The 14,212-nt window shown below is 41.6% G+C and overlaps 1 long non-coding RNA gene across 2 annotated transcripts in view; it reads left to right on the plus strand.

The window, feature by feature from the left end:
* LOC149137336 (uncharacterized) overlaps nucleotides 1-14,212 on the plus strand; it is a 30,281-nt gene that overhangs the window by 4,526 nt on the left and 11,543 nt on the right. The window contains exon 3 of one of the 2 annotated variants that reach the window (XR_016240878.1): nucleotides 5,274-5,373. The exons of the other annotated variant lie outside the window; for it this stretch is intronic. This is a non-coding gene — a long non-coding RNA (uncharacterized LOC149137336). Of the gene's footprint in view, nucleotides 1-5,273; nucleotides 5,374-14,212 lie in introns of those variants that run through there. 2 annotated transcript variants of the gene reach the window in all.

Raw genomic sequence — 14,212 nt, forward strand, 5'->3', positions numbered from 1 at the left:
CTAGCTATGACTAGTTAGCTAGCTAGCTAGCTATGACTAGTTAGCTAGCTAGCTAGCTAGCTAGTTAGTTAGCTAGAACTAACTAGCTAGTTAGCTAGAACTAACTAGCTAGTTAGCTGACTAACTATATATATATATATATCCTGCGAGGTGTTGAAATTTTTTATTTTATTTTATGTTTTAGTTATTTTAGAACTTCAGACTTTTTTTTTTGTATAATTCTATTTATATAAATTACCATATTGTGTGATGTTTGGGCTTGTAGAGACTGTAGTATATTTTTGGTTACTGTTATAAAAAAATGTGACAAGGGATAGTACTACAAAAATGAAAGTAATTTACATGTTACCAATACTTTTAATCCTGCCACCTCTGTTTACCATTCTTGTATACTTTGAAATGGACTTTGTCTCTGCAAATGTTTTTTGTTTACTCTGTACGTTTTTTCAAAGATCAATTTAATTTTTCAATCGAACATTAGATCTGCAGGCGACTTGCCTGAACTGATATTTAGAATTTATTTAGCATTACGTCATTGCCTAATTTTTTTTTCTCTCTAGCACTTGCTTCAAAGTATCTACAAATCATTCTGCTTGCCCATTTGACCCTGGGTGGTAGGGCGGAGTAAACATGTGCTTGATTGCATGCATTTTATACAATTTCTTGAACTCATCCTGTAAATTATGTTCCATTGTCCGGTACTGTGGTGTCTGGAACATTGTATTGAGCAAAAAAGTTCATGCAGGAACTTTGCTACCTTCGCAGTAGGTTGACTGCACCTACATACTTCCGGTCACATGGTAAGGCTATCAACAATGTAGTAGGCGCCATTCACTGGTCCAGTGTAGTCTATATGTACTCTGGACAATGGACTCAGGCCATGATTGGTATTTGTGGTGCCTTGGCTGCTGGCACACAACCTCTACAAGATTATTACCAAATTTTCAATGTCCTTGTCCAGTGTCGGCCAAGACGCGTAACTCCTTGTCAAAGCTTTCATTCTCGACATTCCCAGGTGTCCACTATGAAATTCACGTAATATCTGTTTCTGTAGGGCAGTTGGTACCACCACAGCCTTTCCTCAGCTTCAATGTCCCAGGCTTTGGGATTGATGTCGGTCAGTTTTAGGCTTTGCCTCAGCTGATCCTTGTATCAGTGGCATGGATGGCCACACAGTGGTCACCAGATAAAATCTGACGCAGTAGCTTGGTTTCTTTCATTCTTGCGTTTGTGGCCTGTCCATTTGATAGCCTCGATGCTATTGTTTTAATTTCATATTGAGATCACATGTTTTTGGTTTCTTTTTACAATTATATTTTCATGTTCTTGAATTCCGGATGGATTTGACGAAAGCCTCCTTGACTCTATCCACATTTTCTGTTTCTGGTTTTCCTTCAGCATCTAATATGATTGTCTTTTCTGTTCTTCAAGATATTTTATAAGGTCCTATATAACAAGGACTTAACGAATGAAGAGTGATTTCTTTATTACCCACAAGGGGGCCAGTGGGGACATATAACAATTAGAAAAAAAAAAAAACTTATGATAAAAATGAATGATAATGAAAATGAGCTACTTTATTTCATTATATTGGCTATGAAAGCCGTACATAGATGGAGTAGCTGCGGGCTGGACAAAGACATTGATGAGATGAATGATGAACATGTTGATATTAATGGGAGAAGGCAGAAGTCACCCACCGAACTCTGCTTCTCTAAAACATTGTTCTTTTATAATTTACATATTTGAGGCAATAAACCTCTTAGCACAGTTTCTTATTGGACTCAAGCTCTTTACAATGAGGTACTAAGCCTCTTACTGCAGACGACACCATGTCCTTAAAATGAAGCACCTGCCTCTTACAACTCTTCTCATGGGCCACATGCCCCTTCAGTATGAGGCACTCATCTTCTTACAATCTTCCAACCCAAAGCGCCACTTAGCACTCCAACAGTGCCACGATCGGAAGCACAATATATCCTCAGGGAAGGAGTCCATTCAGGCTATGTCTCCTCCCTTGACAAGCCCTGTAAAAAGGCTCTCCCAACGCCTCCTCTCACCTTCTGGAGAAAACCAAATATTGTTCCTCCATTTGTTCGAGGTTACAACTTCCTCCGTCGGTGGCACAATTCCCACCGACAGGGCTTTGGAACATGCCAGCAGTGTGTATTAGCAATCATTTTGTTTGGCCAGGACATACATTCATGGGTTACTCTGTTTCTCTGGCACTAAAAGAGTCTGGTAAAACCAGTGGATATGTCACGGCAAATGTATTGGAATCAACTGAAATTGCAATGCAGAAGAATGTGATTTACCTGTTTCCAAAGCAGACCCTGAGCAGTTTAAGTGGGCCTTTCGTCAAACAATGCTGTTGGGAGGCATTGACCTGCCCCTGCAGGTGCCAAGTGGCAAGCCGACTGATTTAGGCTGGTTAACTTTTGACCCTGCCACTGCTTCATATTTCTTTTAATGGGGTCTTCTTCACGAGGTCGCTGCCCTTCATCAGACACGAGAATGGTGACATCATCCACATATGCTGTTGCTCCCTTACCATAAGCGCCCCCCCCCCCCGCAGTCCGCAACCTCCGCAGCAGTGGCTCAAGGGCCAATACATACAGAAGCAGCAACAGGGGCAGCCCTGGCGAATTTAATGCTTGATTGTGAATGGCTTTGAGAAGAGACCGTTCACCTGGACGACTGATTCGATGTTGCTATACATAGCATTGATCCAGCTATGGAAAGTTGAGCCCAGTCTGACCCCCACCAGATACTGATGGTCAGCCCTATCGAATGCTGTAGACTGGTCTAAATTCACCAGTGCCCCACCCTTGCCAGGAATTTTTCCTACCTGCTCTATGGTGAAGCAAATGAGGTGAAGGTTGTCGTAGCAAGTGGAAAAAAGGGATCTGCTTGCATCATGATGAGAAGATGGTGTAAGGAAAGTATTTCCCAGCAGCGAAAGACAAGACCTGAGTCAATCAGGTGGAAACAGCCAGAATCATCTTCCTTAAACATTGCTGGATAAAATTTGCTAAGTTGAGGCAGAAATTTAGGGCAGTGAAAGATGAAACATTGGTAAAAAATGAAGCCAATAAAGGGATGTAGTTGTTGGTGGGGGGTCAATGAAGGCAGGTCCTTAGGGGTCACAGTTTTGGTAGGGTGCCATCTTCTTCGTTTGTTTTACTATCGACTCTCAGTTTGCTGAGGGGTAATGTTGTAAAACGTGATAAATGTTTTTTGAATACTTCAAAGGTTAATCCCAAATAAGGGAGCCAAAGTATTAAAGGAGTCTCAATATGGTAGAGGTCTGATGGATTTAATTGGTGAACCCTCTTCAATTCACCATTTGCCATCTTAAAGAAGAACGTATTGGGCCATGTGGCTCTGGGTTCTTTACATTCAAGAATTCCTTCTGACTGAACGAATTTAATCCTGGGTCTCTGTTTAGTGAAGTTGCGCCTGAGACTAAAGAGTAGCAACATTTACACAGACCCTACTTCTGTCTAATGATAGACATTCAAATGCAGTGAAACACTCAGTTTCTTTTAGTGATTTGTGTGTTTGTTTTTTTGGATTACAACTTAGAAACCATTTGCACAGAATTTGGTAGCTCTGTCTTACAATGCTGAAGGGATTGTTGTGCTTGATAATTTCCAGGTCAATAGTTTTAATTCCTAAGAAAATACCAGCTTGTTACCAATTACTTCCTAACTGCCATGACACCTTCAGGAGATGCTTCTCTTCCAGGTTTTGAGAACCAACTTACTGGGATAGAACCTTTAATGGCTGTGAATCAGTCTGTACTTCCTTGTTCTCATACTTTGCAGACTTGGTAGGATGTAGCCTCCAATGGCTGTGAATCAGTCTGTACTTTCTTGTCCTCAACCTTTGCAGATTCAACTGTCTGATGTCGTCAGGACCTCCTCCACACACGTTGGAGTCTCAACTGCTTCTGCCACTGTTTGAACTTGCTTCTCTTCAATCTTTGGAGTCTCAACTTGCTATGGTTTCCTTTCTGATGTAGGTGCCAACGTGGGACTCTTATAAGTAGTTGGCACCCTAGACATCATTTCAGAGGAATTTTAGAAAAGCATTCCCCACAAATCACAACATGACCACAGGGATAGAATTTCATGTTGTTTTTCTTTACTTCACACAACCTACATGGTGCCTGTGCTGGGAATAATAGCTTTAATTTTTCTTTCAACTTTGCATTTTTAAGTGGAGTTAATTCTCTTGCTTTTAAAGTAAAAATTTTCACTCTCGTGGACTAGATAACTAGCAACCACCACACCAGAGAGCCTTTCTCTATTTCGCATGTTGAGCTTCATGCAGTACTTAACTAAAATGGTCAAGTGTTCCTCCTCAGAATGAAACACTTTCTTTACAGCAAGGTGCAGACAATTGTTGCCTTCTTTGTTCACAGCGTTTACGTCTGCACAAAAAAACTTCTTTTAAAATCCACACCATTCCTAATATCACTTTTAAATGTCAAGTCATACCCTAATTCAAACACAACTATGCTTTCCCATTGGACACCTCTTAAACTTCCTATGAGAAAGAATCACTTTGTGCTGATAGAAGTAAATGAGAAAGAGTTATTATATATTATTATTCATAATTTACATTTGTTTTCTTATGGTAATCATAAATATAATAAAAAATAGCACAAATAAATAAATAGTTGATATACTGGAAATTCTTTCTTTCGAATATGTAGAGGCATATTTATATAATAAATATTGATCTACGTCATAATTGTTTTTTTTATCTGTTTTAATTTTGTTTTTTTATGTATTTGAATTCTCAATGCAAATACTCTTAAACATACGGATTTCGAACCAATATTTTGTGATTTAGCATTCCTTGAACATAGAATTTCATGTGTCTTTTTGAAACCATGTGCTCAAGTGGCTTATGTACAGAGATATGTATTGTTTATCAATCAAATATTGTATATAAGTCAAAATAAATTGTTGACTTTGTCTTTTTCAAAAATTATAGTATTATAATGTAAATAAATTGTTAGATTGTCAATTGTATTTTTCTATTTAATTTATTATTTGTAATTTATACTCCTATGTCTGTGGTATTCAACTGCTGTATCTGTGAACTGGATGTTTTACACTCCATTTAAGGAATCATTTTTTTTTTCTTTTGTTACATTATATATATATATATATATATATATATATATATACACACACACACACACACACACACACACACACACACACACACACACACACACACACACACACACACACACACAGGTAAAAAGAACCCTTCGTGTGTGGTTGATGCCAGTGTTGCCTGACTGGTTCCATGCCAGTGGCAAGGAAAAAGCATTCTAGCGTGGTCGTTGCCAATGCCGCCTGACTGGCTCCTGTGCCAGTGGAATATAAAAAGCACCCACTACACTCTCATAGAGGTTCATGTTAGAAAGGGCATCCAGCCGTAGAAACCTTGCCAGATCAGATTGGAGCCTGGTGCAGCCTCCTGGCTGACCAACTAGAACCTTGGACAGAGAGAGAAATGAAGTTTACTGTCAATAACTGTGAGATAACGTCCCACAACCTTACAACTCACACAAAGCTCTAATTCTCTTCTCTTACAACAGCATTCTATCTCTCTCTGTGTGGATTACTACTAAACAACATATATATATATATATATACACACACACACACACACATACACCTTACATACTGATTGGCAGCAAGATGGACATCCAACTGTAGAATCAAACCACAAATGAACCCATTAGCTTGCTTACCAACCGCATGGTTCCGGGTTCATTCCCACTGCGTGGCACCTTGGGCAAGTGTCTTCTACTATAGCCTTGGGCCCACCAAAGCCTTGTGAGTGGATTTGATAGACGGAAACTGAAAGAAGCCTATCGTATATATATATATAATCATCATCATCATCATCATCGTTTAACGTTCGCTTTCCATGCTAGCTTGGGTTGGACGATTTGATTGAGGACTGGTGAAACCGGATGGCAACACCAGGCTCCAATCTAATTTGGCAGAGTTTCTACAGCTGCATGCCCTTCCTAACGTCAACCACTCAGAGAGTGTAGTGGGTGCTTTTACGTGTCACCCGCACGAGGGCCAGTCAGGCGGTAGTGGCAACAGCCATGCTCAAAATAGTGTCTTTTATGTGCCACCCGCACAAGAGCCAGTTCAGGGGCACTGGCAACGATCTCGCTCGTAAATCCTATGAAGGCCAGTCAGGCGGTACTGGCAACGGTCACGCTCAAAATGGTGCATCTTATGTGCCACCCGCACAAGAGCCAGTCCAGGGGCACTGGCAACGATCTCACTTGGCTTGCCGGGTCTTCTCACGCACAGCACATTTCCAAAGGTCTCGGTCAGTAGTCATCGCCTCGGTGAGGCCCAATGTTCGAAGGTCTTGCCTTACCACCTCAGCCCAAGCCTTCCTGGGCCTACCTCTTCCACGGGTTCCCTCAACTGTTAGGGTGTGGCACTTTTTCACGCAGCTATCCTCATCCATTCTCACCACATGTCCATATCAGCGCAATCGTCTCTCTTGCACACCACAACTGATGCTTCTAATGTTCAGCTTTTCTCTCAAGATACTTACACTCTGATGGGTATGCACACTGACATTACACATCCAACGGAGCATACTGGCTTCATTCCTTGTGAGCTTACGCATGTCCTCAGCAGTTACAGCCCATGTTTCACTGCCATGTAGCATGGCTGTCGTTAACATGCGTCATACAGTCTGCCTTTTACTCTGAGTGAGAGTCCCTTTGTCACCAGCAGAGGTAAGAGCTCTCTAAACTTTGCCCAGGCAATTCTTATTCTAGCAGCTACACTTTCAGCGCACCCACCCCCACTACTTCTTGATCACCCAGATAGCGGAAGCTATCGACTACCTCTAGTTTTTCTCCCTGGAATGAGATAGAAGTTGTTTCCTGTTTGTTTACAGTGTTTATTGCACCTGAACATCTGCCACATACTAAAACTAACTTCGTAGTTAATCTGCCTTTGATATTGCTGCACCTCTTATGTGTCCATAGCTTGCACCGGGTACATCTTATAGAGTTACTACCTACTCCTTTTCTACATACTGAGCAGGGCCATCTACCTGAAGGGGTTTGTATTTTATCTACCTTCCTACTTATTAGGATTTTGGTTTTAGCTAGGTTGACTCTAAGCCCCTTCAATTCTAGACCTTGCTTCCACACCTGAAACTTCTCCTCTAGTTCTGATAGTGACTCCGCAATTAGGGCAAGGTCATCAGCATAGAGGAGCTCCCAGGGGCAACCTGTCTTGAACTCCTCTGTGATTGCCTGGAGGACTATGATAAATAAGAGGGGGCTGAGGACAGAACCTTGGTGGACCCCTACCTCTACCCAGAATTCATTGCTGTACTCATTTCCAACCCTCACCTTACTGGCAGCATCTCTGTACATGGCTCGCACAGCTCTCACTAACCATTCTTCTATCCCAAGTTTCCTCATTGACCACCAGATAAGGGATCGGGGGACCCTGTCAAAGGCTTTCTCCATGTCAACGAAAGCCAGGTACAGAGGTTTATCCTTAGCTAGGTATTTCTCCTGCAACTGTTTCACTAGAAATAAGGCATCAGTAGTGCTTTTACCTGGCACGAACCCAAACTGCATCTCATCTAAATTGATTCGCTCCCTAATTAGTTGGGCTATGACCCTCTCTGTAACTTTCATAACCTGATCTAACAGCTTGATGCCTCTGTAATTATTTGTATCTAAAGCGTCACCTTTACCTTTGTAGCAGTTGACTATGATGCTGCTACACCAGTCATTGGGTATGACTCCTTCGTGTATCACCTGGTTCGTAATACGGGTGACTAGGCTATAGCCAACACTGCCAGATATTTTGAGCATCTCTGCAGTGATTCCTGATGGGCTGGGGGCTTTCCTGGTCTTCATACTCTTAATTGCTTTATCTACCCTGGTACTATCAACTCGGATAGCTGGTCCCTCTATTGGGTCGACATACGGCAGGCTCTCTTTCTCCCATTCATTCTCTTTATTAAGCAATCTATCGTAGTGGCATCTCCAGACCTCTTTCTTTGCAGCCTCATTTAGTGCAAGCGTACCATCATCCATGCGAACACATTTCTCTCCTACAACATCACTATTCTCTCTCCTACACTGTCTTGAAACACGAAATACCTCGAGTCTTTGGTCCTCACGGCGCAGAACATTGGCAAATCTTTCCTTATCTGCTTCCCCTCTGGCTAAATAAACCTGTCACCTAGCCTCCCTTCTGGCACATTGGTACAATTCCCTGCTACCACCGTTCTTCCAGTCCTTCCAAGCCTGTTTCTTTTGTCTAATAGCCCTGTCTACCTCCTTGTTCCACCACCACGTTACTCTGGGTCGGGAGGGGACCTTACACCACCCACAAATCTGGTCGGTGGCTTTCAACAGGTTGTTCCGCAGAAATCTCCAATTGTCTTCCACATTGTATGATGCTATATCCCCTTCTATTTCGTTAAATGCTTCAAGTAACTTGTCTCTAAGTCTCTGTCCGTTTGCAGGGTCTTTAAGCTTCCACACCCTTCTCCTCCAAGCCTGTCTATTTCTGGGCACCCATTTTGCCTTGATCCCAAAGTCACTAACTACTAATCTATGTTGTGGGGTACATTCTTTGCCAGGGTAGGTTTTGGCATTTATAAGCCGCCCTCTTTCCCTATTTCTGGCGAGGATGTAGTCGATTTGGCTAGAGTGTCTGCCCGAGCGGCAGGTGACTAGGTGACTGGCAGGTTTCCTGAAGTTGGTATTGCAGACCATAAGATCGGTTGCATCACAGAAGTCCAGCAGTCTGGTTCCCTCCTCGTTGCGGGAACCGAAGCCATAGCCTCCATGTATGCCATGGAAGCCTCCAGCACGACGTCCGACATGACCGTTGAAGTCTCCAGCCACAAAGAGAAGGTCCCTGTCACTCGTCGACGAGGTAGTTTCCAAGAGGGTGTCATAGAATTGGTCTTTCAGACCATCTGGTAGCCCCGGTTGATGTGCATAGGCTGAGATGACAGTAGCTAATCTATGATGAAGCACTAGTCTGATCTTAAGTACTCTGTCACTTACTCTAATGACCTCGATTACCTTATCCACCCATTTCTCCGTCAGTGTTCCCTGCCCAGAAAATCTTGTACCTGTGTTCTTTGCCTGTGAGGAACCTCGCAGAACCTCCTCTCCATCTTACTTCCTGGATGCAGCACATATCTACGCGTCTCCGTTCAAGCATCTCAACAATTTCACCAGATCTACCTTTCAGCGTGCCGACGTTGAGAGTGCCAATCCTAACAGTATGGGTGTTGGGGGTGTGGGCCTGTAGCCTGGGAAGGGGAAAAGCAGTGTCGTGTACCTGAAAAGAAAACTTGCAATTGGAAGAATTCATAAGCAAAACAGTACCTACAACCTGCAAACATTACTCAAACTTAATGCGCTACCCAAAGGTAGGGGAGAGGATGGCCAAGGCCACTAGATGGGTTCCGGGAGACAGCCGAGGATGACAGGATGACAGAGGAGAGGAATGCACTTCCGGTGGAGGGGGTGGGAGGGCGGGTTACCGTCAGCGAGTAGATAGGGCTCTTAATTGTAGATTTTAAATATTTGAGAGACAACAATGCATAAATCGTAATTTTTAAAAGAGCAATGAATTCTAGGTGAATAGAATATATACGTAGCATGAATTTAGGAAGCTTATATATATATACACACACACATAAAAATATATAAATTCAATTGGGGTATTGACTTTGTAGTTTGCTTTATAAAGCCTGTCTACAGGTATTGGCTATCAGATAACATTTTACAGGGAATATTGATCGTATCGCTCAACATGCATCTGTAATCCATAAAGTACCAATAAGGTTTGTATAAATATAAATATTAACAAAGAGAATGGACAGAGAAGACTTGCTATTTGTCAATATTACTGGATTAATACTGATTCAATCTACTATTTCATATATTATATATAGTAATATTTCAGCAATGATTTTCTGGTAAAAAAATGAAACAATTGTAACATTATGCCAAAAGATGTGTTGCTCAACCCATTCTCTTTGTTAAAACTTATATATACATATATATATATATATATATATATATATATAAATATATATATAAATATATATATATATATATAAATATATATATATATATATATAAATATATATATATATAAATATATATATATATATATATATAAATATATATATATATAAGCAATGTTAATTCTCTATATGAAGTATTAACAGTAACTGCACGATAAAGTGTAGTATATTGCCACTTAAGTGTGGCTGACCCCTAGGGGTGGATGTTACTGTTGCTTTTAGCCCCAGGAGGACATCTCCTCCAGCTGGCTTATCGACACACGACTGTGTCCTGTTTGCCAAGGGAGTTATCCCTCTCACCTCGACCAGCAGCACGAACGTATCCGGATTTCAGGGTTATTTCCCTTCGTCGGCGTTCGACAGCTGATGACCTTGGTGAGAGAGACAAATCTGGCAAACCTTATATCTTCTTTTCCAGTGACATTCTTCACTGATATTGAAAAGGTGAAAACAAGCAATGTTAATTCTCTATATGAAGTATTAACAGTAACTGCACGATAAAGTGTAGTATATTGCCACTTAAGTGTGGCTGACCCCTAGGGGTGGCTGTTACTGTTGCTTTTAGCCCCAGGAGGTCATCAGCTGTCGAACGCCGACGAAGGGAAATAACCCTGAAATCCGGATACGTTCGTGCTGCTGGTCGAGGTGAGAGGGATAACTCCCTTGGCAAACAGGACACAGTCGTGTGTCGATAAGCCAGCTGGAGGAGATGTCCTCCTGGGGTTAAAAGCAACAGTAACATCCACCCCTAGGGGTCAGCCACACTTAAGTGGCAATATACTACACTTTATATATATATAAATATATATATATATAAATATATATATATATATATATAAATATATATATATATAGGAGTCATACCCTATGACTGGTGTAGCAGCATCATAGTCAACTGCTACAAAGGTAAAGGGGACGCTTTAGATACAAATAATTACAGAGGCATCAAGCTGTTAGATCAGGTTATGAAAGTTACAGAGAGGGTCATAGCCCAACTAATTAGGGAGCGAATCAATTTAGATGAGATGCAGTTTGGGTTCGTGCCAGGTAAAAGCACTACTGATGCCTTATTTCTAGTGAGACAGTTGCAAGAGAAATACCTAGCCAAGGATAAACCTCTGTACCTGGCTTTCGTTGACATGGAGAAAGCCTTTGACAGGGTCCCCCGATCCCTTATCTGGTGGTCAATGAGGAAACTTGGGATAGAAGAATGGCTAGTGAGAGCTGTGCGAGCCATGTACAGAGATGCGGCCAGTAAGGTGAGGGTTGGAAATGAGTACAGCAATGAATTCCGGGTAGAGGTAGGGGTCCACCAAGGTTCCGTCCTCAGCCCCCTATTATTTACCATAGTCCTCCAGGCAATCACAGAGGAGTTCAAGACAGGTTGCCCCTGGGAGCTCCTCTATGCTGATGACCTTGCCCTAATTGCGGAGTCACTATCAGAACTAGAGGAGAAGTTTCAGGTGTGGAAGCAAGGTCTAGAATTGAAGGGCCTTAGAGTCAACCAAGCTAAAACCAAAATCCTAATAAGTAGGAAGGTAGATAAAACACAAACCCCTTCAGGTAGATGGCCCTGCTCAGTATGTAGAAAAGGAGTAGGTAGTAACTCTATAAGATGTACCCGGTGCAAGCTATGGACACATAAGAGGTGCAGCAACATCAAAGGCAGGTTAACTAGCAAGTTAGTTTTTGTTTGTGGCAGATGTTCAGGTGCAATAAAGACTGCAAACAAACAGGAAACAACTTCTATCTCATTCCAGGGTGAAAAACTAGAGGTAGTCGATAGCTTCCGCTATCTGGGCGACCAAGTTAGTAGTGGGGGTGGGTGCGCTGAAAGTGTAGCTGCTAGAATAAGAATAGCCTGGGCAAAGTTTAGAGAGCTCTTACCCCTGCTGGCGACAAAGGGACTCTCACTCAGAGTAAAAGGCAGACTGTATGACGCATGCGTACGAACAACCATGCTACATGGCAGTGAAACATGGGCTGTAACTGCTGAGGACATACGTAAGCTCGCAAGGAATGAAGCCAGTATGCTCCGTTGGATTTGTAATGTCAATGTGAATACCCGTCAGAGTGTAAGTATCTTGAGAGAAAAGCTGAACATTAGAAGCATCAGTTGTGGCGTGCAAGAGAGACGATTGCGCTGGTATGGACATGTGGTGAGAATGGAGGAGGATAGCTGCGTGAAAAAGTGCCACACCCTAACAGTTGAGGGAACCCGTGGAAGAGGTAGGCCCAGGAAGACCTGGGCTGAGGTGGTGAGGCAAGACCTTCGTACATTGGGCCTCACCGAGGCGATGACTACGGACCGAGACCTTTGGAAATGGGCTGTGCGTGAGAAGACCCGGCAAGCCAAGTAAGATCGTTGCCAGTGCCCCTGGACTGGTTCTTGTGCGGGTGGCACATGAGATGCACCATTTTGAGCGTGGCCGTTGCCAGTACCGCCTGACTGGCTCCTGTAGGATTTTCGAGCGAGATCGTTGCCAGTGCCCCTGGACTGGCTTGTGCGGGTGGCACATAAAAGACACCATTTCGAGCGTGGCCGTTTTCGTGCGGGTGACACGTAAAAGCACCCACTACACTCTCTGAGTGGTTGGCGTTAGGAAGGGCATCCAGCTGTAGAAACTCTGCCAAATCAGACTGGAGCCTGGTGTTGCCATCCGGTTTCACCAGTCCTCAGTCAAATCGTCCAACCCATGCTAGCATGGAAAGCGGACGTTAAACGATGATGATGATGATATATATATATAAATATATATATATATATATAAATATATATATATATATATATATATATATATATATATATATATATATATATATATATATATATATATATATATATATAAGTATTTATATATATATGTGTGTATGAATGTGTGTGTAGATGTATGTGTGTGTGTGTATACATATATATACATATATATATATATATATATATATATACATATATATGCACACACACACACACACACACACACACACACACACACACACATACACACACACACAAAGTCATAAATGACAGAGAAACAGTTTGATGAAATTTTATTTAACAATAATAAAATTCCAATATCTTGACAAATTATTTTCTAACTTAAAAGCATGTAAATAATTTATATTATTCTATAGAATGAGAAATAAATATACACTCCTTGTTGTTTTCTCTTCTCCTATATATTCTATGTGTTTTGTAGAACGATACATTAAGGAGCTTTTCTAGGAGCTCCACAGGATTACTTGAATGCCATGAAGATTCCGTCCAGATTTTCTGATTGTTGTTTAAGTTATTTGGGAATGTAATGTCGGTGGAGTTGCCTCCCCTTGACCGTCTCTGGTTTGTGTTCGATAAGCCTGGGTTCATTTCTGTGTATGTTTTTGGTTTATTTTCCTTCAGCAAGGGCTTATCCGATGCCTATTCTACGATGAACTGTGTTTCGTAGTTAATAAACAAATTGCTTTGTCTTTGCCAGCCTTGTAGCGAGTTTGTTTCTTCAGCTTCACAAGTTGTTTGCCACAGTTTAAAGACACTTTCCAAGCGTTGACCATCTCAATGTTTCTTTAATTCGTTGTAGATTTCCTCATCTATGTTCTTCAATTTTTCTTCATTGCTCAGCGCTCTAAGCTTAAGCAGTTCTATTTCTGTCTTCATGTTTTCCAAGTGTTAGTTTCTCCTTTAATTGTCTTTGTTGGTCCTGTTCGTTTGGAATACATTTAATTTGGAGTTTATGAGGCAGAATTTAACCAGTGTTCATAAATTTCTGCCTTCTGGTTGTTTTTCTGAACAACTATTTCATGTTCGATACAGTTTACTATCGACAAAAATGTGGAATTGCAATGGGAGCCCGAGCTGCTCCAGTGATTGCGAACCTTGTAATGGGTTACCTAGAGCTTAAAATATACCAGTCATCACTACAAAAATATGGCACCTCTTTTCCTTGCTGTTTAAAGGAGAACTGGAAGTGGTATTTGGACGATTGCTTTATACTTTGGAAAGAGAGCATGGAAAAACTGCTCGATTTCAAAATAATGCTTAACAATATTTATAGCAACATGCAATTCACCATGGAAC

Source organism: Octopus bimaculoides, chromosome 2 (assembly GCF_046866305.1).
Source record: "Octopus bimaculoides isolate indiv1 chromosome 2, ASM4686630v1, whole genome shotgun sequence".
Lineage (NCBI taxonomy): Eukaryota > Metazoa > Mollusca > Cephalopoda > Octopoda > Octopodidae > Octopus > Octopus bimaculoides.